The sequence below is a fragment of the Spinacia oleracea genome, chromosome 6 (genome assembly GCF_020520425.1).
Source record: "Spinacia oleracea cultivar Varoflay chromosome 6, BTI_SOV_V1, whole genome shotgun sequence".
Classification (NCBI taxonomy): Eukaryota; Viridiplantae; Streptophyta; class Magnoliopsida; order Caryophyllales; family Amaranthaceae; genus Spinacia; species Spinacia oleracea.
The window spans coordinates 95,111,473-95,137,011 of record NC_079492.1 but is presented as its reverse complement, the minus strand read 5'-3'; positions in this window follow the sequence as shown (position 1 = coordinate 95,137,011).

Here is a 25,539-nt window from a genome sequence, read left to right as displayed (position 1 = left end):
CGAAATAAACATCGGACGAGCTTGCTAGACGCAAGGCCCAGCACGAAGCCAGGCCCACGCCTAGCAAGCTCAGCGCGCAAGGCATAAGCAGCAACAACCAAAGGCACGCAAGGCCCAGCGCAAGGCCAGGACCAGCGCGCCCTTGGGCTGCGAGTAACACGCGGGCTGCGAGCTGCTGCTGGCTTCTCCGCGCGCGCGGGCATGGCCTGTACTCTTGTGGGCCGTGCTCGTGTGTGTGTTGAAGTTCGTGCATACATCGAATCCTTATGCAATTAGGATTAGATTAAAAAGATTAATTTCCTAAAGTTACTAGTTTCAATTAAAGTCTAATTCTAATAGATTTAGATTACTTGAATCCTAGTAGACTTCTAATTCTATTTATTCCTACCCTATAAATATGTGACGGCTTTCACAATTTATACATACATAATTTCAAGTATTCACCTAGTTTTAAGGATTAAAACTAAGATTAATATTGCCTCAAATATTCGAATAATCATAATACCTTAGGTGCAATTCTAGTTAATTAAATCTAAGGCGGATCCGAACGTGTTGTGGACTATCTACGGAGGGACGGCATTTGGAGTCCTAGACTTGTTCTTGTTCGGTTCGGGCGCAGCTAGGGAGGGCACGCTACAAAGTGTATGTATCCTAAATTATGCTAATTGTTATGTGGCAATTAATTTGGATTCCTGGCTTTATGGTTTTTCCGCATGATTTATATGTATCATAACCTAACATAATGCACATATATTCATCATCTGTATGTTCACTTCTCCAATTATCAGTGGTAAAAGCTATACGACCAGGAGCATTTTGTACGTAAATCATCCATAACATTTTTTTTCATCATCATAATATCCCAAATTGTCTCTCCTTAAAGTATGCCTACTAATAGTATTAAATTAAGGGCACATAGTAGAGATCATATATTTGAACCCAGGTTCTTCACATGTAGCAAAAGAATGAGCACCAGACACAACATAAATGCAAATAGCCCTACGTACTTCCTCAAAATTAATATTAGGATTTTTCAAAGACATGTTGCTAGTGCCCCCACTAGATGAGATGAAATATAAAAGTTCCTAATATCATGGTTTATGCGTTTTTGACATTTATCAACATGGCTTTTGAGATGAGACGTACCACTGCTATTATTTGCTGTAAAAATCATCTTACAGTGGTTGCAAATAGCTTGTATGCTCCCATCTTTTAATATTTCACGAGCCATATGCTGCCAAACAACTGATTTTAATTTTCTACCTCGAGCATTGACTGGAGGGCCTTTATTATTGCATGGAATTTCATCTTCATCCTCCCCCAAGTGAAGTGGACTGACAGAGCTACCTTCTGCCATGGCTCTGCAAAATTGTTGGCATAAAAAAAAAGGAAATTAATTGTCTAAATTTGAAAGAAAATTTCTTAGTAATTTCATATGAATACAAAACAAAAACAACCATATACCCAAATAAATTCTTTAATTTCTATTTCTTATATTCTTCAAACATACTCGTACTTCATTTTACATCGATCCGGAAATTTTAATAATGACTACACCGTAAGAAATCACTGAATCATGGAAATTTATTAACTTAATGATCATATGTATTCAAATTAAATTGCAAAATAACATTGTTTATTTGGTTTAAAAATTAAAACATACAAGATCAAAAAATTACGGAGTATTTGTTTTAGAAAAAAATAAAATGAAGAACTTTGTGAATTGTGAGATACGGTGGTAGGATCCCAAATCAACAACACAGACTAATAAAAATTGAAACAACAAATTAACTATGGATTCGAAGTATGAACTTACATGTAGGTCGCCGTCTCTGCGTCTCGCTGTGCTCCGAAATCCGAATAGGTTAGGTGATGGAAATTGGAGAAGCAATGGTGAAGAAGGAGAAATGAAGAAGGTAAGAATTGAGTTTTTGCCTTTTGGGTGTGAGTAGTGGTGTGACGATTGTTGTAAAACAATGAAAGGGTTGGTTGAGTTTAGGGTTTCATTTAGACAATGAAAGGTTAGATAACTCCAGAATGTTCTTTTCTTCATTTAGTTTCCTATGTAAGACAACAATAAAATTTTAAATAATATGTATTATAAATTTAGCGGGTTGGGTGGGCCTGTCCGTTTAATTTTTTTGTGCCGTAAACCGCCCGTTTATATTAATGGGCCGGGCCTGGCCCTCCCAAATATCAATTTTTTTAAAAAAAACGTTGTCCAAGCCCGCTATTTTAGCGGGCCGAGCGGGCCGGGCCTAGTATAAATATTTCAACACTTTTTTTCTTCCTTTTTGGTGTTCTTTGCCAATTAAATGTAAGGAAGTTCTAGACTATTTAAAAGGGGACGCCAAAAGGTTAAAGTCATCAAGATTTACCTTAAAAATAGAGTTATTTTACCGTGAAATGAGTGATATTGATTTTTTAGATTGGAATGTGATTGCTAACAGACTATTAAATGTTAGTGAGGAACTGTTACGGATGGTGGAGTTAATTGATTGCTGACTTTCCTGATTTGTTATTGCAATCAGTTTTTAAAGTCCATAAATAATAAGCTTTTTAATTGAATTAAATTGCGAAATCATGGATTGTATTGTAGTTTATTCATATGGGACACCAAAAGTACATTAACTAAATAGACCTCAGTTTTTCAAATCGATAAATAATCAAATTTTTTATTTTTTTTTGGCAAATAAATTTCTTTATTACCAAAGAGGAGGAACCAGCTAGCAAGCTAGCAACCAATAATACAGACCAAACTGGCCAGACAACAGAACAACATCAACAAAGAATCAAACAATTCTAGTCTAGCCTAGAACAAAAGTAACTGCTTCTGATCATCAGTAGCTTTACAAGCTACTTTGAATGTGATCTCCTTCAAGACATCAGTAGGGCTCATGCAGGCTTGAGTGAAAACTTTTGCATTGCGTTGCAGCCATATTCCATAAATACACTCAGCAAAGAACATCATCAGAAGTTTGCATCTGTCACTGGTTCTTTTTGCAACTGTTATCATCCACCTTAGTTCATGATCAAAGGTGCTAGGGGACCTGGTAAAGTTCAGATTCACTAACACCTTTTTCCGAATAGCAGCTGAGTAAGAGCAATCAAAGAATAGATGCTGAACAGACTCAGGGGAACTAGTACACAGAGGACAGACATTGGTGTTCACAACTTTCCAAGTGACCAATCTGTCTAGAGTAAGCAACCTACCCCATAATGTGAGCGAAGTAATAAACAAGCTTTTGGGGGTAGCCTTGTTATTACAAATAACCCTTCTCCAGTTAACTTTCTCATGAGAACCCAAGAGCTTTTGATACATACTCTTAATAAAGAATCTCCCATTTTTGCATACAGAGTTCCAACCACCAGCATCATTAACTACCTGATGAGAATCCAAAATCTTCCTCAGTGATCAAGACATAGAAGCAGGCCAATGAGCAGTAGCAATATTCCTACCTTTGATATAGTAACTATGGACCCATCTGCTCCACAATTTATCTTTCTTATGGGAAATAGCCCAAAGCAGTTTAGCAACAACTGCCTTATTCCACAATATCATGTCCTTCAAGTTCAGACCACCAGCACACCTAGGAAGGCATAAAGTTTTCCAGGCAACCAAAGATTTTCCAGATGGGTCAGTGTTGCCTGTCCACAGAAAAATTCTGCAGAAATTCTGGATTTCTTTGATTACTCTCTTGGGCAAAAAAAAAATTTGGCACCAAAAGGATTGTAAGCCAAGAAGAAAAGTCTGCACCAGTTGCAATCTACCAGCATATGACAGGTGTTTAGCAGTCCATGACTTGGCTCTAGCAACAACTTTATCAACCAAGGACTTGCACTGGTTGTAAGCCATTTTTTTGTGTGCAAAGGTACTCCAAGATACCTGAAAGGGAATAAACCTTCAGGGATATGAATTGCATCCAGGATAGAGGACTTAGTATCTGCTTTGACACCCCCAATGTAAATGTTACTTTTATCCAAGTTAGCTTCCAGACCAAAAGCTTTAGAGAAAGTAGAGAATGCATCAAATAAAAGGGAAATAGACACATGATCAGCTCTGCAGAACATCAAGAGGTCATCAGCAAACATCATATGTGTGAGAGCTAGCTTTTCACACTTTGGGTGAAAGTTGAAGTCGGGAACTGAATATAATTGCTGCAAGTGCCTAGTAAGGTATTCCATACCAATTGCAAAGAGAAAAGGAGACATGGGATCTCCTTGTCTCAACCCCTTCTTAGCACCAAAAGGAACAGTAGGTTTGCCATTAATAAGAATACTGTAGGAGAAAGTAGAAATACAAGTGTACACCCAACCAACAAACTTTTTTGGGAAACCCAACTTAGTCATCACACTAATCAAGAAAGACCATTCCACTGAGTCATATGCCTTCTTCAAGTCAACTTTCAGCATACACCTAGGAGAAACATTAGCCCTAGTGTAGCCTTTAATGAGTTTAGTAGCTAATAATATGTTATCTGAGATCTGTCTGCCAGGAATGAACCCTGATTGAAACTCACTAACTACTTGACCAATCACCCCTTGCATTCTGGCAGTTAGAATCTTAGAGACCAATTTGTAAACCACATTGCAACAAGCAATTGGTCTGAAGTCCTTTACCTTGGAAGGGTTAGACACTTTAGGAAATAGAGTGACAGCTGTACAGTTGTACAGCTTCAGCATTTGATTAGAATGGAACACTTCCCTTACAGCATCATACACACCGTGATTGATTTTCTTCCAAGATTTTTTGAAAAAGACATCATTGAGCCCATCTAAGCCAGGAGCTTTATCATCACCAATACTTTTCAAAGCTGAGTCCACCTCTGCATCAGTAACAATTTGGAAAAGCAAGTATCTAACTTCTTCATAAAGTCTTGGTCCATTTCCCAAAGTGGGAATGTGGACAACATGCAAAGATTCAGCAGCAGAACCAAGCAACTTCTTGTAAAAGCCAATGATTTCAGCTTGGATTTGATCCATATCCACAAGCTTGTTACCACTATCATCAAACAACATGGAGATTCTATTCATTCTATTTCTTTCCTTGACTGAGGAGTAGAAATATTGGTGGTTGGAGTCACCAATCTGAAGCCACTGGATTCTAGACTTCTGTCTGACAACAATCTCATCAATTTTTAACCACTTTCTTTAATTCTCAACACATAGGGATTCATGTAACTGAATTGAAGGTCAGGATCAGAAGAGACTAACAAGGCTTTTTGAGCATCATCTAAAGCAACTCTAGCTTTGGCAATTCTATCAGCAATTCCAGCAAACTCCTCTTTATGAAGAGCTTTTAATTCCCCTTTGACTACCTTCAGTCTGCACCACAACTTGAACATAGATGATCCAGAAACATTCACATTGCTCCAAACTTTCTCAATAATAGAAATGAATTGACTGTGATGTAACACCCCGACAATTCTCTCTTTTCTAAATTAACCTTTTAATATAAAATGTAGAGAATTATCAAGGCATTATCACCCGTGTGAAAACGTAACGGCTTATTCAGAATTTTGAAGCAGAAAACATAAAACTAACTTTTAGGTTTATAAATAATCGATTATGGATTTAATCCAATAACCAACCGACTAAAATAAGGAAATGTAATTAGTACGACAAGTTTAAAGTCCAAATTAACAAAACCCAAATCACTTAGCAAGACAAAATAAATACAAGCTCTCTAATCCCGATCCCAATGATGCATCATCTTCAAACCTGTAGATGGCAACGCTTATTGATCCTTAGAGACTGCTCACCAAAATGGGTCATCACAGGATCAATAAGGCATAGCCATGATCAACACACACAAACAAAACACGTAATCAGCAAAGCTGAGTACTACATACTAAATCAATAATAATCCTAACATGATTCTATTAAACGAACAATCCTAACATGATACTAATAAAACATAAGGCAAACAAAACATATTAATTTGAAGACCACACTTGACTAGACTAGGCTAGACTAGACTAGAACTTTTATAACAATAATATTATTTTAATTGAAATAGTCAATGGACCGAGTTGTCTAGCTAGAAGCTTCACTAAGGAAGACGAGGTACGGGCGCGACTCCGTAAATTCAGTGACCTACGATATCAAGGAACTTTTGAATAAAAATAGAACACGGTGATCAATCCGGTCCCAGAAAAGGCCATGGGCTACCACCATGAACCCCAACTCCTGTTTGTCCGTCACTTCAGACGTGCACAGTCTAAAGCTATTGCTACTCAGCTTCACTTTACATGATTTACATATTAAAACTCTATTATGACTCAACAATCACATAAGTCATACAATCAACAATTATTCACAACTATTTTTATCTTGGAATTAAGTAAGTGATCACAAAGGTATCAATCAAGACTCATTCCAATTAATTCAACCTTTCCTTTAACAATGATCAACCCCCTGTATATGGGTATAAGGTTTCAACTTACTAAACAAGGTCCTCGGCCCTCATAAAGTAGGGAAAAGCTAAAAGGGAACAACGATCAATCGATCTAAACCAATGTATATAAATAATCTAGTGTTCCCAACCAACATGCTTGCATCAATCATCCATACTAACATGTTATAATTCTCATAACCAAAAATATGTTCAACATGTTCATCCAACAACATTAAACATGTAAATTTCAACATAACCAAGTTCATCAACAATTCAACATGGTTTCAATAATAACACACATCTCCAAGCACACATGTATGTACGTACCTTGTGTAAACAAATTGATAGGCCACATTAAAGATTTCAAAAGTCGTCTACATAGAATGCTCCGCCTAAAACAACCAATAAAGATTCCCAATCAACTTCTAATAATTCACAGCCATAATAAAATATTCTAAATACACCCTAAACATATTTAGAACATTCCCCAACATCAAAACTCAACTACTAAACCTCCTAACATAGTGATTTCTTCACTAATAATCACAATTTATCATAAACTCCAATATAACACGCCCTTTGCAATTTCCAGCAACATAAACTAATTTCAAACTACTCCAAAACATAATTAACATGTTTGAAATCATAAAAACAATAACTTTAATAACTTATAATCATCCTACCATGATTTCAAAACTATTAAAACCTTAAAAATTCATGCTTTAATAATTAAAATACTTATTTCAATTCAATTATATAATCTGCAAATTAACAACTTAATTATATAAAACATATAATCTGAAAATTATAATTAAACCATAAAACTATAAATTTAGTCCAAGAAAACATGAATTAAATTAATAAACATAATTAAACATTAAATTAGCTTAGGGTTTAATAAATTAACCAAAAGAGAGAAACAAGGAAGGCTGGCTGGAGGTGGTGCAGCGGCAGGTGGTGCAGCGACAGGAGGTGCAGCTGGACGACCGAAGGTACGGGCGGCGCTAGGCGAGGAATACGGCAGTGGTTGCGTTGTCTCACACATGAAATAAGAAGAAAAGGTGAGTGATTCACGCATGTAGGAGAAAGGGGGAAGGTTGGTCGCGAATGGGCGGCGGTGCTGGGTAGTCAGCGGTGGCGCGACTGGCGGTTGGCGGCAGCGATGGTGACATGAGGAAGAAAATAAACCACGAAGTAAGGGGGAGCACAAACGAAAGAAATAAGAAGGAACAAGAGGGAAGAGAGGGAGGAGAGTACCGACAGGCGGAGGAGGAGCATCACCGGGGTCGATGGTGGCGGCGGCGACCCAACAAGTAAGGGGAGGGATGAGATTGAGTTTCACGTGGAAGTGAAGAAAGAACGAGAAGAGGAAGGAGGGAAAAGAAATCACGTACGTGAGTTTGGTGAGGGAGGAGAGAGAAATCAATTGTGGGTTATTTTCTTTTCTTTTTGGGTTTAGGGGTTTATGGGCCTAGGAATCTAATTGGGTTAGGATTAGAATTTGTTTTGTAATTTAAAAAAAGTGTTTGAGTCCAAACCCGAATAGAAATACTTTTCTAAAACTGAATTGTTTCTATGTTTCAAATCGTTTTCAAATTATGATTCTAAAAATGTTTGATTTCATAAATCATTAAAATATTTGAAATGCATTTAAATAAAATAAATATACATTCAATATATATATTTGTTACTAAATTTCACAAATTTCATTTAAATATAATTAATTAAACGTTAAAAAATATATTAATACTTTATAAATTTACGGGAGATTACAATCTACCCCTCTTAAAAGAAGTTTCGCCCCGAAACTTGACACGAGAACTCACACATTTTTCAAAAGTCTTTAACTCATTCTTACTAGAGAAGTACTTGTGCCACTCATGTGCACTCTTTTGCCAACTTAAAGTTGCTTGTGTCTTTTTTTGCTAAGCAAGTAAGGATAATATTAATTTCCACAAAATAGAATACAACCTAGGCTAACTCAAGGGGAACAAACCAACTAGGTTGGACCATTCCTCACAAGAGAAAGCACAAAACAACTAAGTTTCAGAGATTCTGAAACCACAAACTATCCTTCCTACTTACATTCTTTGGCATTACAACCATTACTCTACTCTTAACAATCTGCTTTAAAAGAGTCATTACATTCAAAACAGTAGGGAAAGCTTTATCCTAGAAACTACTATTTCTACTCCTCCAGATCAGATAGATCAAAGCAACCATGCTAGCATACATAACGCTTTTCCTAAATTTGGAACTGTTGCAGTTAGACAGTTGTCTAAACCCTCTCTGTAAGGTATTAAGGGAGATTTGGATCCCCAACCAACTCTTCAAATTAGTGAGACATCTGCTACTGTAAGGACACCTGAAAAACAAGTGTTCATGATCTTCAGGAGCTTGACCACAGAGGAGACAATCTGAAGTTGAACTAACTCCAATTTTTGCCATTTTTGCTGTTGTTTGCAGTCTATGCTGAATTGCCAACCAAGAAATGAATCTATGTTTTGGCACAGTAAGCCTATTCCATACCATCTTATCCCAGTGAACCATAGGCTTGGAAGCAATGAGCTTATTGTACACCATTTTCACAGAATATTTAGGCATATTGCAGAACTCAGTAGCAGTAAACACTTGCTTAATCTGTTCCTTAGTATCACATATTTTCTTCCAGTACCAACTAGAAGAACTAGTGGGGACAAAATCCCACCAATCCCCATCCTTAACATAAACTGAGTTGATCCATTTTATCCAGATATTATCTTGTTTATTGGCTACAGCCCAAACATACTTCCCCAGGTTAGCCACATTCCACACCTCCACATTCCTAAAACCAAGACCACCTTGATTCTTATCACAGCAAGTCTGCTCCCAAGCTATGTAACTTGGCTTAGAGCTATAGGCCTGTCCACTCCATAAGAAGGATCTAAATTTTTTGGTAATCTCTTTTAGAACACTCTTGGGCAAAATACAAATCTGGGACCAGTACATATGGATACTAAGCAAAACAACATTGATCAACTGCATCCTAGATGTATAAGAGAGATTCCTAGAACTCCACACTTTGATTCTAGCAGTCATTTTATCCACCAACATCTCACATTGAGCTGCTGTAATTTCCTTTGAACAAATTGGAACTCCCAAATACCTAAAAGGTAAAGTACTTCTAGTGAAACCAGAAGCAGCAATCACTCTAGCTACATCAGATTCAGGCATACCATGACAGTAAACAGAGGGCTTTTGAATGTTAGCAGACAAACCAGAGGTTGTGGAGAATAATTTGAAAGCTTGCAACAGAAGGTAAATGGAAGGAAAATCACCTTTGCTACACAGGATCAGATCATTAGCAAAACACAAGTGAGTGAGCTTGATATCTTCGCACCTTGGATGAAACTGAAACTGAGGGAGAGTACTCATTTTCTGAAGAATTCTTGAAAAATATTCCATACAGATGACAAATAACAAGGGTGACATGGGATCACCTTGTCTCAATCCTCTTTTGGATTTGAAAAAACCTTGCATTGAGCCATTCACCATCAAGGAAAACATGGGAGTAGTGACACACTCCATAACAATCTGCACAAAAGAATTGGGGAACCCCAACTGCTCAAGCATAGATTTCAGAAACCCCCAGTCCACTGTATCATATGCCTTCTGTAAATCTATTTTCATCAAACAGCTAGGATTCACTGATTTCCTACCATACTGCTTAACCAAATCCTGAATCACCATGATATTGTGGACAATGTACCTCCCATGTACAAAACCACCCTGATTCTCCTGGATAAGATCAGGCAAAATCTGTCTCAATCTCCCACATAATACCTTGGTAACACATTTATATAAAGTATTACAACAAGATATAGGTCCGTATTCACTCACATTTTTGGGGCATTTAGTTTTGGGAATTAGAGTAATAACAGTATGATTAAGTTCCTTCAACAGTTTACCACTCTGCAGCACATCTAAAACAACAGCAATCACATCATCCCCCACTATGTGCCAAGCATCTCTGTAAAAGAATGATCCAAAGCCATCTGGCCATGGTGCTTTAACACCTGGTATAGACCATAAAGCATTCTTCACTTCTTCTCGAGTATAAGGAGCATTTAGAATAGATCTGTGAGCATCTGTAACCAGTGGACCTGTTTGAACAATATGAGAAAGAACCTCAGCTCTTTGAGTACCATTTCCTCCCAATAAACATCCATAATACTCCAAGAAAGCATTAGTAACCTTAGTAGGATTATCTCTCCATACTCCATTCTTATCATGAATACTGTACACTTGATTATGAAAATTCCTTCTTTTTATACTTTGGTGAAACAATGCAGTATTCTCATCCCCATTCTTAATCCACTCAACTTTAGCTTTTTGCCTCAGAAAATCCAAATAAATCTGATGTTTATCTTTATATGTCTTAATATCATCTAGCTCTTCATTAGCAAGTGAATGATCAGCAGGATGGAGATGCATAGCTTCTTGAGCAGCTAATAAGTCATGATAAGCCTTCAAATCTGCAGCATGCACATCAGAGAAACCAGTCTTATTAAGCTCTTTCAAAGCCAACTTCACTCTCTTCAACTTGGACACCACTACAAACATTTTACTTCCAGAGATGGGTCTATCCCATTGAGTTTTAACAATCTCACTAAACTTTGGAGCACTTTTCCACATAGTGAAGTACTTGAAAGGTTTTTTCCCTCCATTATTCTTAGGATATACAGTGAGCAACCCAGGTGAGTGATCAAAAGAGCCTTCACTCAGAAAGCACACTTCAGCAGCAGAATAAGAATCAAACCATTTAGGGTTAGCAAGAACCCTATCCAATTTAGAAAAGACCCTATTAGCTCCTTCCTGTTTATTGTTCCAAGTAAAGAAATGACCACTACTTTTGATATCTTCCATGCCACAGCAATGCATACAAGTATTAATGTCAACAATTTCAGATTTTCTAACAGCAGAACCAATTCTCTCCTCTGTGTTCATAACACAGTTAAAATCTCCACATAAAATCGAAGCTTCCTGAGTATTCAGGATTCTCAAATCACTCCATAAACTCTCTCTCTGCTTACTATCATTGAAAGCATACACAAAAGTGCAAAAGAAAGCTGGCATACCACTCATAGGAGTAACATGACAATGAATATGTTGAGCTGTAACAGACAAAATACTGACAGTGAAACTACCAGGATTCCAAGCCACAATTATTCTACCTCTAGGATGGAAGCTTGAGTTACTAGTGAAACACCAACCAGAGAAAATCTTCTGATAAAGTTTGCCCAGATTTGGCAACTTTACCTTGTGCTCTAGGAGACCAACCAATACAATTCCATGCTGCTGAATGAATCTACACACTTCACTCTGCTTCTGGGTTGAATTGAGTTCCCTAACATTCCAACTTAATATCCTATCCATGAAGAGAAGAAGAGTTCCCTCTTCCAGTTAAACTCCCCACTTGTTCACTGACACATCTGTGATCACCAGAACTGTCTTGCAGCTGTGGAGAAGCTTGCTCCTGCTGCTCATCATTAAGTAAATGGAAAGGATTTGCAGTTTGAGTGGGTTCCACAGAAGAAACTCTCACCCTTATTGGTCTAAGTGCCCTCTGAAACCCCTCTTGATCCACTTCCACCACTTGAGATCTCACTTGATGCACAGGTTGTACCTGTTTCTGCACCCACACTTTCTTAGTTTTGTTCTGTCTACATTCTGATTCAGTATGCCCAATCAACTGACATTTCTCACACAGTGTTGGCCTCCATTCATATCTCAATTCCACCTGAGTTATCATGCCATGCTCATTCACGGAAGATACAGACTCAGGTAATTTCTGATTCATTGGAACTTCCACCATAACTCTAGCAAAATGTAGCTTGTCCCTATTAATAATGGCTGAATCTCTCTTAACTGGTTTGCCAATTTGCCCCACTTTTTTAAACAGAGCTTTTTCACCCCAATATTTGAAAGTCAATCTCAATTGAATCCAAATAGGGATAACCTGTACTTCTTCCTTTTCCATGTCCATATCCACAGACCAAGGTCTAACAATTAGGGGTTTCTTATCAAAGAAGTAATGACCAGTTAACACTGTATCCCTTGCCTCCATTGTCATAAATCGTACCATAAATACTCCTTTCTTCACCATGACCACTTTATCTACCTTAAAATTCCTCCATATTCTCCTAAAATATCCTTCCATCACATGAACAGGAGGGTTTGCACCCACTACATAACAAACAACAACAGAATTCCAAAAATCGATCTCATCATGTATATCATCTATTTCAATATGAACTGAATTCACTATGAATGGAATCGCATCATTGTGATCAGCAGTTGATTCACTATGATTATCACTATGATCAGATTTAGCAGCATCATCAAATTGTTGTAAAATGGGTATTGAAACCATACCAATGTCCAGATTAGATCGAGTAGTACCTGCATTCACCTGGCTTGCTGAACCATGGATGACTTCCATAAATTCTTTGAATGAATGCCGAACTTCTGATCGAACTTGGAGATGTCGCAACCCAGATTCTGGAGTGAAAACTTCATTCTCCACTCCAAAATCCAATGCCTCTACACCCAGAACTTCGTCCATCGAACGAGTTTTCAGCGCTTGGGAATCCGAAGATGGTCCTCGTGGTCTTACATTACCATTTCCATGCCTGTTTCCTTGAGATTTTGACCCAGTTTTTCTTGCCATGGCTACGGCTCACGTTAAGCTAACGTGCACCGAGAGAGGAAACTTAGGAGAAAAGGAAACTTTAGAAAGTTGCTTGTGTTACTTATGAACACTTTTTTCTTTTGCGGAGAATCTATTTACTTTGCATCAACATGTATAATTTGCTAAAAATGAGCCTAAAATGCTTAAAAATGCCATAAAAATAGGTAAAAAGCGCGAATTTCTATCGCATTCTACCCCTTTTAAAGAAAACGAGTTACGCCCTCGTAACTCATATCAGGGAATAACTATAGATATTTCTCCTTCAACGAATTTTGTTCCCAATACCATATCTTCACTAAAATTATTCCAGCAAGTGGGACTTCTACATATGTTTTCATACAATTCCTCAAAAGGTACGTGTCATCTAAATGCTCGCATGGTAACTATTGTTGTATGAAAATTTAATCAAATCTAGACGGTGTTCCAACTGTCCTTTAAAGGCAATAGCACAAGCTCTCAACATATCTTCCATAGTTTGGTTAGTCCTCTCAGGCTGACCATCAATTGTAGAGTGGAAAGCAGTACTCTTTTTCAATGTTGTCCCCAAGATTCAACTGGACCTTATTGCCAAAATTTCAGACTTTTGTGCTCGGTAAGGATCTTACCTGTTGCCCTATAAAGGTAATGTCTCCAAATATTCGCTGATAACACAATAGCTTTAGGTCATGAGTAGGTTAATTAGCCTCGTAAGGTTTCAACTGACGTGACAACGAGTGCGGAGGTCAAATGCTCCTTTAAAATCTGAAAAGCTTCCTCACATTTCTCACTCCACTTGAATTTCGATTCCTTTTTCAACAAGTTGGTCATTGGTTTTCTTTCTTCCAAAAATCTTTCACAACCTCCTATAACAGTCAGCTAGGCCTAGAAAACTTCAGATATCTGACACGTTCTTTGGAGTAGGTCACTCACTCACAGCTTGAATCTTAGCAGGATCTACAGAAACTCCTTCTGCTCAACTCTTCCTTTTTACCGAACCTCATTACGCCTTTCATGGATGTATAACTTTTGGGCTCAACTCTTAGCTCTTTCAACAATTCATGTATTTACTCCCATCTTTTCAAGACAACAAATGATTTCTAACGATCCTGGACCACTCAAATCTTCTCTTAAATTTATTCCCTTACGTAACGTAGTTTTCAATCAATTTAGTCATTGACTTTTCCGTCGGTGTCACTTATACATACATGACTTCAAGATTTGTATACCTCATTCACATAAAGCTAGATTCTTTCTAAGCGTCTCCAAAGTAACCCTCGAGTGTTCGTCATGTTCCTTCTCATTCTTTGAATAAATCAGGATATCATCAATAAATACAACAACAAACTTATCTAGGAATTCTTGGAAAATCCTATTCATTAAATCCCTAAATATGGCAGGTGCATTGGTTAACCCAAAAGGCATTACTGTAAACCCATAATGACCATAACGAGTCCTAAATGCAGTCTTATGTATATCCTTATTAGCTATCCTCAATAGGTGATACTCCAAACACAAATCAATCTTTGAGAACACATCGCCCCATTCAATTGGTCAAATAGGTCATTTATTTTCTAGGCAAAGGATACTTGTTCTTGATGGTTACATTGTTTAGCTCCCTAAAATCGATGCACTATCCCATACTCCCATCTTTCTTCTTAACAAACAACACCTGAACTCCCACGGAGATGCACTAGGCCTAACGTAACCCTTATCAAACAACTCTTGTGTCGTAATTCGCTCATTTCAGGAGGTGCCATGCTATAAGGTGCTTTAGAAATAGGTGTCGTTTCAGGATTTGACTCTATAGTGAACTCAAAGGTTCTAGCAGGTGACATACTCGCAATTTCACTCGGAAACACATCAATGAATTCGTTCACAATGGGAACATCCTCGATCGTTCCAACTTCTTTACTCAAATCTAACACACTACAGAAAAATAGCTCACACCCGCCCCTTCTTAATCGATTTCTCACTTGCATTGCAGAAATAACCCCAAGGTTCTTGGACTTCTCAAAATGTCTATATGAGGTCGATTTCCCCATAGGGTTCCTTAAAATTACTCTCTTAATTTCATAGTCTATCTTAGCCTTGTAAAAACTTAGCCAATCCATTCCCAGAATTACATCTAGGTTTCCCAGATTAAACTCTATCAAATCAGAAGGAAAACGCAATCTTTTATCTTCAAAGGCAAGTTCTTAAAAACTGGGTACACCTTATGGTTACACCAGTAGGTATACTAACAGGTAAATCAATTACCTCAAAGTCTACTAAATTCAGACTCTTAACAACAGATGACGAAATAAAAGAATAAGTTGCCCCCGAATCAAATAACTTTCTAACTAGCACGAAGTTAATAGAAAAAGTACCATGAACTGCGTCTGCAGAATGTTCAGCTTCATTTCTAGTCATCACAAACAGTTTACCCGGAGCCTTATTATGGTTGTTGTTCTCATTGGCAGATTTATTTTGGTTTCCCTGGTTATTTAGTGCCCCAACAGGCTTCGAACCTTGGTTCCTTGAATTGTCAAACCCTGGTTTCCCTTGGTTACCACTCCCACTACCATTCTGCTCTCTCTTCTACTTAGTAAAGAACTCATACTCCCTATGTCCCTTTTTCTGACAATAGTTACAGGTCACTAATTCTCCCTTACAGTTTCTACCAGGATGGTTGTTATTGCACATCTTACAATGATACACTCTCTCAGATTGGTTCTTATTGTTGTGCCCCTGTTTGTTCCTTACTTGAAAGTTTCCATTTCCATTCCCATTCCCATTTTTATTCATATTCCTCTTGAAATTTCCTTGGTTTTCCCAGCATTAAACTCTTTTCTTTTCTCCCCAAAAACAATATTTTTCTTGTCCCTTCTAGATTGCAAACCTTATATATGAGCAGCTTTCCCATACACAATATCCAAAGATGTAAAGGTTTCCCCACCTAATCCTAATTGGATCTCATCAGTCAAACCTTGATCAAACCTCTGAGCCTTTAGCTCCTCTGTGGCTACAACCTCAGGTGCAAACCTCGACAGTGCTATAAATTTTCTATAGTAATCGGCAATGGTCATACTTCCCATCCTAAGGTTTATAAATTCTTGTGCCTTTTGCTTTCTCATAAAAGGAGGATAAAACGTTTTCCTTAAGGCAGTAACAAACGAATCCCAATTGAATCCCCTAACAGCGCTAAGTCTAGCCCCATTTTCTCTCCACCACAAATCAGCTTCATCTTCCAAGTACAGTACAACTTGACCCACTCTCATGTTCTCAAGATGGTTCACAGCCCCAAACAGTTTCTCAAACTCTCTAACCCAGTTCTCTAAAAAGGTAGGATCAGCTTGCCCCTTAAAGTATGTGGGCTTAACTTTGGTTAGTCTCTCAAACATGTCGCCAGCAGAATCGGGACGCTCAGTTCTCTCCCGGGTCAGTTTTTCCGCCAAGAGGCGAATAGCAACAACTAGGTCATTATTGTTGGCCATTCTATAACACGACCTAAAATTAATACATTCTACTTTAGGTTTGAAACATAACTCATATGTATTATCTAAAGGAAAATATTTGATCATAGAGATTACATCAACAAACACTAGAAAGTACAAAAATATTAGAGTAACCATCGTCACTCATCCATAAAGAATATCCACATTCCGCACATACGGCATAATATTTTGAATCATATTGGTCATAAGGGTCTAGATCACCCCTCATTTCCTTTATGCACTCAAATCACTTACTATTTTTGTGGCAATTAAATTGATCCACAATTCACATCGAGTATGCAAAACAATAAAAAGAATTAATCCCTTGCGTGCTACTTAGAACTTAGAGTATTATGGAATTCTCAGAATGAAAAGAATACTTTAAATTTTATATCTAACTGTATAGAGGTTTATTAGATCCTTGAAAAGAATAAAGAACAACTCAAACTTCTATTGCTTTAACTTTAAACTGTTGTAGCTTTGCTACTTATTCTTCAAAACATAAAAGAACTAACTAAATATTACAACTTCAAATGTTTAAGGCATCTTGCCTATCTGTTCTTTCCTTGGAAACTTGTGGAGTGAAATATAGATCTTTAGTATTCGTCGAACTCTTATTCCGGGTCTGAGTCTTTCCCATGCGTTCATTTTGATGAGGCTCACTTGACATTTCACCATCAGCTTCAGGGTCTACATCTGAATCACTAGAGATCTCAATGGTAGGCTCATGGGCCCCTGGGTTAGGGTTTTCTGCCTCAACCCCTACATTCTCATCCTCGACGGCTACATGATTTCCCTCTAGATCATTATTTACACCAACTCCCATAAGTTCCTCTACAACTGCATCCCAAGCATGACTCCCTATGTCTTTACCCTCCTTGAAACCACTTTCTACTGCCTCAATAATGGTGGCCATAATCTCTGAGTCGTATCTCCACCTACCATCCTTAGTCCCATACTTGGCCAAATTTGGTATTCCATCTTCAAAATGCATGTCTTTAAACCTATCTTTGAGTTCTAGGTATGGCCTTTTGTTAGGTAAACAATGAAAATAGTGGATGCTATGATGCCTTCTCTCATTAAGATGGGTTGGCCTTGTATCTTAGAAAAACACTGACATCCAAACACAACTTTCTTCACAAAAAGACGTGCGGTCTCTTCGTCGATTTTCTCAAGGGATCCTATGTTTGTGTGCTTAGAAAGCAATATTTTATCCCTGAAATAAATAACTTAAGGTCTCACTAACGATTTCCCTACCATATCATAACCAAAGTTCAATAAAACGATAAGTTTGGTGGAATCAAACAATTTCTTTTATGCACATTTAAATGCAACACTTAAACATTTAACACACGCACATAACAATTAACTTCTTGTGCTAGAATTAACTAGCTACAAATGCACATATAATTCTATCCTACATGCCCTTCTTATACTACCCATCATCTCTCATAATATAATTAAAATAAATTAAAGCATTGAAGTAATTTAAATAATAAAACAATAATGAAGTAAGAAAAGTAAAGAAAATAAATTAAAACAAAATAAAAGTTAGAAAAAATTCGTTACTTTTCAAATAAGAATTAAAATAAGTTCGAAAAGGAAGATTAATTCGAATAAAAGAAATTAATTAACTTTGAACAAAGAGAAAATAACTTTTCGAATAATTTTAAATAAATTCGAAGAAAAAAGGAATTAACTAACTCGAATAATTTAAAATAAATTTGAAGAAAAAAAATAATTAATTCGAACCAAAAAGGAAGTTTAGAATTTAAAAAATTTCAGATTTAGGCCAAACAAAAATTCGGACTCTTTTTTTTTTTTTTTGAAAAATAATTAATTCGGACCCTTTGAAAAGATAAAAGAATTTCAGACCTATTAATTTGATATTTGGAGCTAAAATTCTACGAAATTCATTTTAAGTAAATAATTAGTTAGTTAGGCGCCTAAAAAGTTTAAAAATAGACACAAAAAGTCAATAAAACCTATAGCTAAAAAATACCACTTTGTAACACCCCGACAATTCTCTCTTTTCTAAAATAACCTTTTAATATAAAACGTAGAGAATTATCAAGGCATTATCGCCCGTGTGAAAACGTAACGACTTATTCAGAATTTTGCAGCGGAAAACATAAAACTAACTTTTAGGTTTATAAATAATCGATTACAGATTTAATCCCAAAAACCAATCGACGAAAATAAGGAAATGTAATTAGTACGACAAGTTTAAAGTCCAAATTAACAAAACCCAAATCACTTAGCAAGACAAAATAAATACAAGCTCTCTAATCCCGATCCCAATGATGCATCATCTTCAAACCTGTAGATGGCAACGCTTATTGATCCTTAGAGACTGCTCACTAAAATGGGTCATCACAGGATCAATAAGGCATAGCCATGATCAACACACACAAACAAAACATGTAATCAACAAAGCTGAGTACTACATACTAAATCAATAATAATCCTAACATGATTCTATTAAACGAACAATCCTAACATGATACTAATAAAACATAAGGGCAAACAAAACATATTAATTTGAAGACCACACTTGACTAGACTAGGCTAGACTAGACTAGAACTTTTATAACAATAATATTATTTTAATTGAAATAGTCAATGGACCGAGTTGTCTAGCTAGAAGCTTCACTAAGGAAGACGAGGTACGGGCGCGACTCCGTAAACTCAGTGACCTGCGATATTGAGGAACTTTTGAATAAAAATAGAACACGGTGATGAATCCGGTCCCAGAAAAGGCCATGGGCTACCACCATGAACCCCAACTCCTGTTTGTCCGTCACTTCAGACGTGCACAGTCTAAAGCTATTGCTACTCAGCTTCACTTTACATTATTTACATATTAAAACTCTGTTATGACTCAACATTCACATAAGTCATACAATCAACAATTATTCACAACTATTTTTATCTTGGAATTAAGTAAGTGATCACAAAGGTATCAATCAAGACTCATTCCAATTAATTCAACCTTTCCTTTAACAATGATCAACCCCCTGTATATTGGTATAAGGTTTCAACTTACTAAACAAGGTCCTCGGCCCTCATAAAGTAGTGAAAAGCTAAAAGGGAACAACGATCAATCGATCTAAACCAATGTATATAAATAATCTAGTGTTCCCAACCAACATGCTTGCATCAATCATCCATACTAACATGTTATAATTCTCATAACGAAATATATGTTCAACATGTTCATCCAACAACATTAAACATGTAAATTTCAACATAACCAAGTTCATCAACAATTCAACATGGTTTCAATAATAACCCACATCTCCAAGCACACAAGTATGTACGTACCTTGTGTAAACAAATTGATAGGCCACATTAAAGATTTCAAAAGTCGTCTACATAGAATTCTCCGCCTAAAACAACCAATAAAGATTCCCAATCAACTTCTAATAATTCACAGCCATAATAAAATATTCTAAATACACCCTAAACATATTTAGAACATTCCCCAACATCAAAACTCAACTACTAAACCTCCTAACATAGTGATTTCTTCACTAATAATCACAATTTATCATAAACTCCAATATAACACGCCCTTTGCAATTTCCAGCAACATAAACTAATTTCAAACTACTCCAAAACATAATTAACATGTTTGAAATCATAAAAACAATAACTTTTAATAACTTATAATCATCCTACCATGATTTCAAAACTATTAAAACCTTAAAAATTCATGCTTTAATAATTAAAATACTTATTTCAATTCAATTATATAATCTGCAAATTAACAACTTAATTATATAAAACATATAATCTGAAAATTATAATTAAACCATAAAACTATAAATTTAATCCAAGAAAACATGAATTAAATTAATAAACATAATTAAACATTAAATTAGCTTAGGGTTTAAGAAATTAACCAAAAGAGAGAAACAAGGAAGGCTGGCCGGAGGTGGTGTAGGGGCAGGTGGTGCAGCGACAGGTGGTGCAGCTGGACGGCCGAAGGTACGGGCGGCGCTAGGCGAAGAATACGGCAGTGGTTGCGTGGTCTCGCATAAGAAATAAGAAGAGAAGGTGAGTGATGCACGCATGGAGGAGAAAGGGGGAAGATTGGCCACGACTAGGGGGCGGTGCTGGGCAGTCAGCGGTGGTGCGACTGGCGGTTGGCGGTAGTGATGGTGACATGAGAAACAAAATAAAACCACGAAGTAAGGGGGAGCACAAACGAAAGAAATAAGAAGGAACAAGAGGGAAGAGAGGGAGGAGAGTACCGACAGGCGGAGGAGGAGCATCACCGGGGTCGACGGTGGCGGCGGCGGCGCAACAAGCAAGGGGAGGGATGAGATTGAGTTTCACGTGGAAGAGAAGAAAGAACGAGAAGAGGAAGGAGGGAAAAGAAATAGCGTACGTGAGTTTGGTGAGGGAGGAGAGAGAAATTAGTTGTGGGTTATTTTCTTTTCTTTTTGGGTTTAGGGGTTTATGGGCCTAGGAATCTAATTGGGTTAGGATTAGAATTTGTTTTCTAATTTAAAAAAAGTGTTTGAGTCCAAACCCGAATAGAAATAATTTTCTAAAACTGAATTGTTTCTATGTTTCAAATCGTTTTCGAATTATGATTCTAAAAATGTTTGATTTCATAAATCATTAAAATATTTGAAATGCATTTAAATAAAATAAATATACATTCAATATATATATTTATTACTAAAATTCACAAATTTCATTTAAATATAATTAATTAAACGTTAAAATATATTAATAACTTTATAAATTTACGGGGGATTATAGTGATCTGCTAAGTAATTCAGAAACTTGAAGGGTTTTCCACCTTCATGCATGTCACGAAGACACTTGATCAAAAGAGGAGTATGATCAGACAATGAACGGTTGAGATATTCAACTGGCACATTGTTGAATTTATGAATCCACTCACCATTTCCTAAACACCAGTAAATCCTACTAGCAGTCTTATTGATTCCATGCCCTTTATGCCAAGAAAAATAGTGTCCAACACTCCTTAAGGGACATAAACCAGCCTAGCTAAAAAAATCTTCAAAATCTTTATATTCAGCTACAGAAACAGGAGTACCATGAATTCTATCCCCATCAGAAAGGGGAGAGTTGAAATCACTAGAAATAAGCCAAGGAACCATACCAATACTAGGCACCAAAGTGAGCAAACAGCTCCATAAAGGCTTCCTAGTGTCAGTAGTGTGCAGACCATAGACCAAAGTTAAGTAAAGAGTGATGTTGCCAGAACTGTCCCTAACTTCACAGTGAAGAAACTGCTCATGAACAATATGAACTCTAAAGTCAACATCTAAGTGTTTCCACCCTACCCAGATTCTTCCTCTAGGATTAGTACTATAATTATGATCCCACTTCCACAATCTACCAAACTTCTGAGTAACACTATTGAACTTTGCCAGTTTAACTCTGGTTTCAAGTAAAGCAATTATTTGAATATTATGCACCTTGATAAGGTGCCTAACCTCAGAGGCCTTAATTAGATCATTAAGGCCCCTGACATTCCAGGTACATAAACTAACCTTCTTCATGTTGATTGAATTCATCTACCATTGCTTCCTCTCCGTCCAACTCACCTTCTTCACCAGTAATCTCCTTAAACCCTAGATCACTAGACAACACAGAAAATGTGTTATTAGGGCTCATAGTCCTCAGTCTATCACCCCTTTAGCTCTCCTTGTAACAATTTTCCATGCATTGTCAGTTGATGCAACATTATTAGTCACCACAGGTGGTGTTTGGACAGTTACTGAAGGGATAGGAGCCCTCACAGTTGCCTGTTTTGTGTTACATTTGGCTACCACAGGTTGTGAAGGAAATAATGCCCTTGGTCCAAGTATGCATTCAATGCTAAGTCTAATAAATGCGGTTTAGTATTAATTAATTATACAAGTTAATAATTCAGTGAGATCAAGTGAACTGTATGCCTAGCTAGAGGCCGCTTCAGTTCAAGTGGAATTAATAATATTAATCCACAGCTTACTCTTGACTGAACCCGTAGGGTCACACAAATAGTACGTGAACGGATCAAGTATTTAAGTGAATTAAATACTCCATTTATGGATATTCGGAATCGACGGATCTCGGTTTCAGTGGGAGCTGAAATCGTCAAAAGGTAAATTATGAATACTCCGGAAACGATGATATTGCCGGAAACGGAAATATGGATCGTATCGGAAATATAAATATTATCCAAGTCGTAGATGTTGCCGGAAACGGAAACATGGTGCGTATCGGAAAATATTGTCGGAAATGGAAATATTGCCGGAATCGGAAATATTGCCGGAATCAGATATATTATCGGAATCGGAAATATTAAATATTTGTTCGAAACGGAAATTAATTCCGGAATTGGAAATATTAAATATTGTTCGAATCGAAAATGAATTCCAGAATCTGAAAATAAATCGGAAGCGCAATGTACGAAATAAACATCGGACGAGCTTGCTAGACGCAAGGCCCAACACGAAGCTAGGCCCGCGCCTAGCAAAGCCCGCGCAAAGGCAAGCAAGGGAGCAGCAGCCCGCCCCACCAAGGCAGGCCCAGCCAAGCACAAATCAAGGCCAGGCCCAGCCAAGGCGAGGCAGCAGGCTGGCGCGCCCATCGTGGGCCGCATACCAGCGCTGCTAGGCAATGCCAACCCGCGCGCGCACAACGCCCTTCGTGGGCTGCTGGTGCGTGTGTGTGTGTTGTGTTCGTGCAAGCTTCGAATCCTTAGTTGCTTAGGATTTGTCCGGTTAGATTATTTTCCTAAAACAACTAGAGTTAGTCGTTTAACTAAACGTACACTAAAAACAAATGTTTAATTTAAGTCTAATTCTAATTGAATTAGATAAATTGAATCCTAGTAGGTTTCTAGTTCCGATAATCCCACCCTATAAATAGGTGATGAATAATCACAATTTATACATCATATTCTCAAGTATTCATATAGTTTTAAGATTAAACTAAGCTTAATAATTTGCCAAATAATTAAGTACGAATAACATAAAACCTTAGGCTAAATTCTAATTAATTGAATCTATGGCGGATCCGAACGTGCTGTGGACTATCTACGGAGGGACTACACTTGGAGTCCTAAACTTGTTCTTGTTCGGTTCGGGAGCAGCTAGGGAAGGCACGCTACATATGTATGTATCCTAAATTATGCTAATTGACTATGTGGCAATTAATTTGGATTCCTAGCTTTATGGTTTTTCCGCATGAAATATATGTTTTATATTTGTCATAACCTAACAGTGGTATCACGAGCCTCTAATTAATTCCATAATCAATTATAGTTAACATGGTTAAATTTTATAAATTTGCAATGAATTAGAGGGGTGATTAATTTCGTTGATTGTGATTAATTGCAAATTCGTGCGATTATTTAATTATATGTTCGCAGGATTTTCGGCAGTTTAGTCAATAATGGTCTGAATCGTATAATTTTATAGTGTGTGTCGCATGTAAACAACGTTTTAAAATTTTGACTAAAATCAGAGATTTGATGCCGACTTTTCGGAGGTTTTAGTTTTTCGAACGCAAAATTTATAATTTTTTTGATGTTAAATTAAATATTTGCGAATCTTGTTTGTAAATCTTGAATCTATGATTGACCTACTGTATATGTTTAACAATTTTAATGCCTAAGCCTTGTTAATTATACAACCTAATTTGTAATTGTAATTAATTTGTTGAAATTCGAATAATTTAGAATTTGATTTGATTTTCATAATTAATTAACAATTTAATTAGGAACCTATGATTAAAAACCACCATAAAATTTGTTAAAATTGAAAAGTTTCAAAATTTTATGACCAAGATTTGAATCCAGGAAAATAAATATAATCGGAAATTAATTTGAATAATAAATTTTCGATTTTTCGCCCAAAATTTATGAAATTAATATGATTTATTAATTCCTCGATAAATTTAAATAATAAAAGTTTTAATTTTTATGAAATCTGTTCACGAACCTTGCACGCACGAAGCAATGGACGCTAAGTGTTACCCTTAAGGGGTGTTGTATAGTGCGGGCATGCGACGACGAGCAAGGGAGCTCGTCGCCCATGCGGTACGATGCAACGAGCAAGGGCGTGGCACATGCGCACAAGGCAGCAGCCCTGCCATGCGCTATGTGCTGCGAGTAGTGGGCGGAAGGGGCGAGGAAAGCAAGGCAGTGAGCACTCGTGTGCTACGCGCGCGGGCAGCGTGGGCTGGCTCGGCCAGCAGCGTTGCCCAGCCCATCGAGGGAAGCCTCGACACAATGGGCGAGTGGGCTGCGCGCAAGCGTGGCTTGCTCGGCTTGCTGTGTTTGCGCATAGCTTGCTTGTGGCTTGTGATACGATCAGTCGAGTGGCAGCCCATGGGGCGTTGCTGCTACGTGCATTCGACGAGGCATGGGCGCGAGCCCATGGCCTTGTCTTGGCCCGATTGATTCGTTTTAATTTTGATTTTTCGGTTGAAAAACGATTTTAATTAAATTTAAAATTCGTAATTTAATTTTTTCTCGGAATTTAATTTTGAAAATTTAATTATTATAAAATTATTTATACTAATTATTTTACTAAAATTAAAACCTTGGTTAAATTTAAATTAATTAATTTAACCAGCTGAAAATAAATTAAAGGATTTAAATAATATTTTATATGAACTTTAAATTTTAATTAAATTTATAAGTTTCCGGTTGGACTAGAAAATACAATTTTATGTTTAAAATTCGTAAAGCATGTAAATTTCTTGGTTTTAATGGGAGCGTTTTAGTCATAAACTCTTGATTAAGTCTACATTCCTTTAAGGTTAAAACAACTCGATTAGAATTAATAAGGATTGAATAATTTGTAGATTATTGGAAGCCTTGATTAATTAATGCAAATATTTATGTGATGCATGATATGTTCTACTAACCAGCTATGTGGGCCATTCATTGATAAATGAATTGGTGAATAGTATATTGTATAAATGTA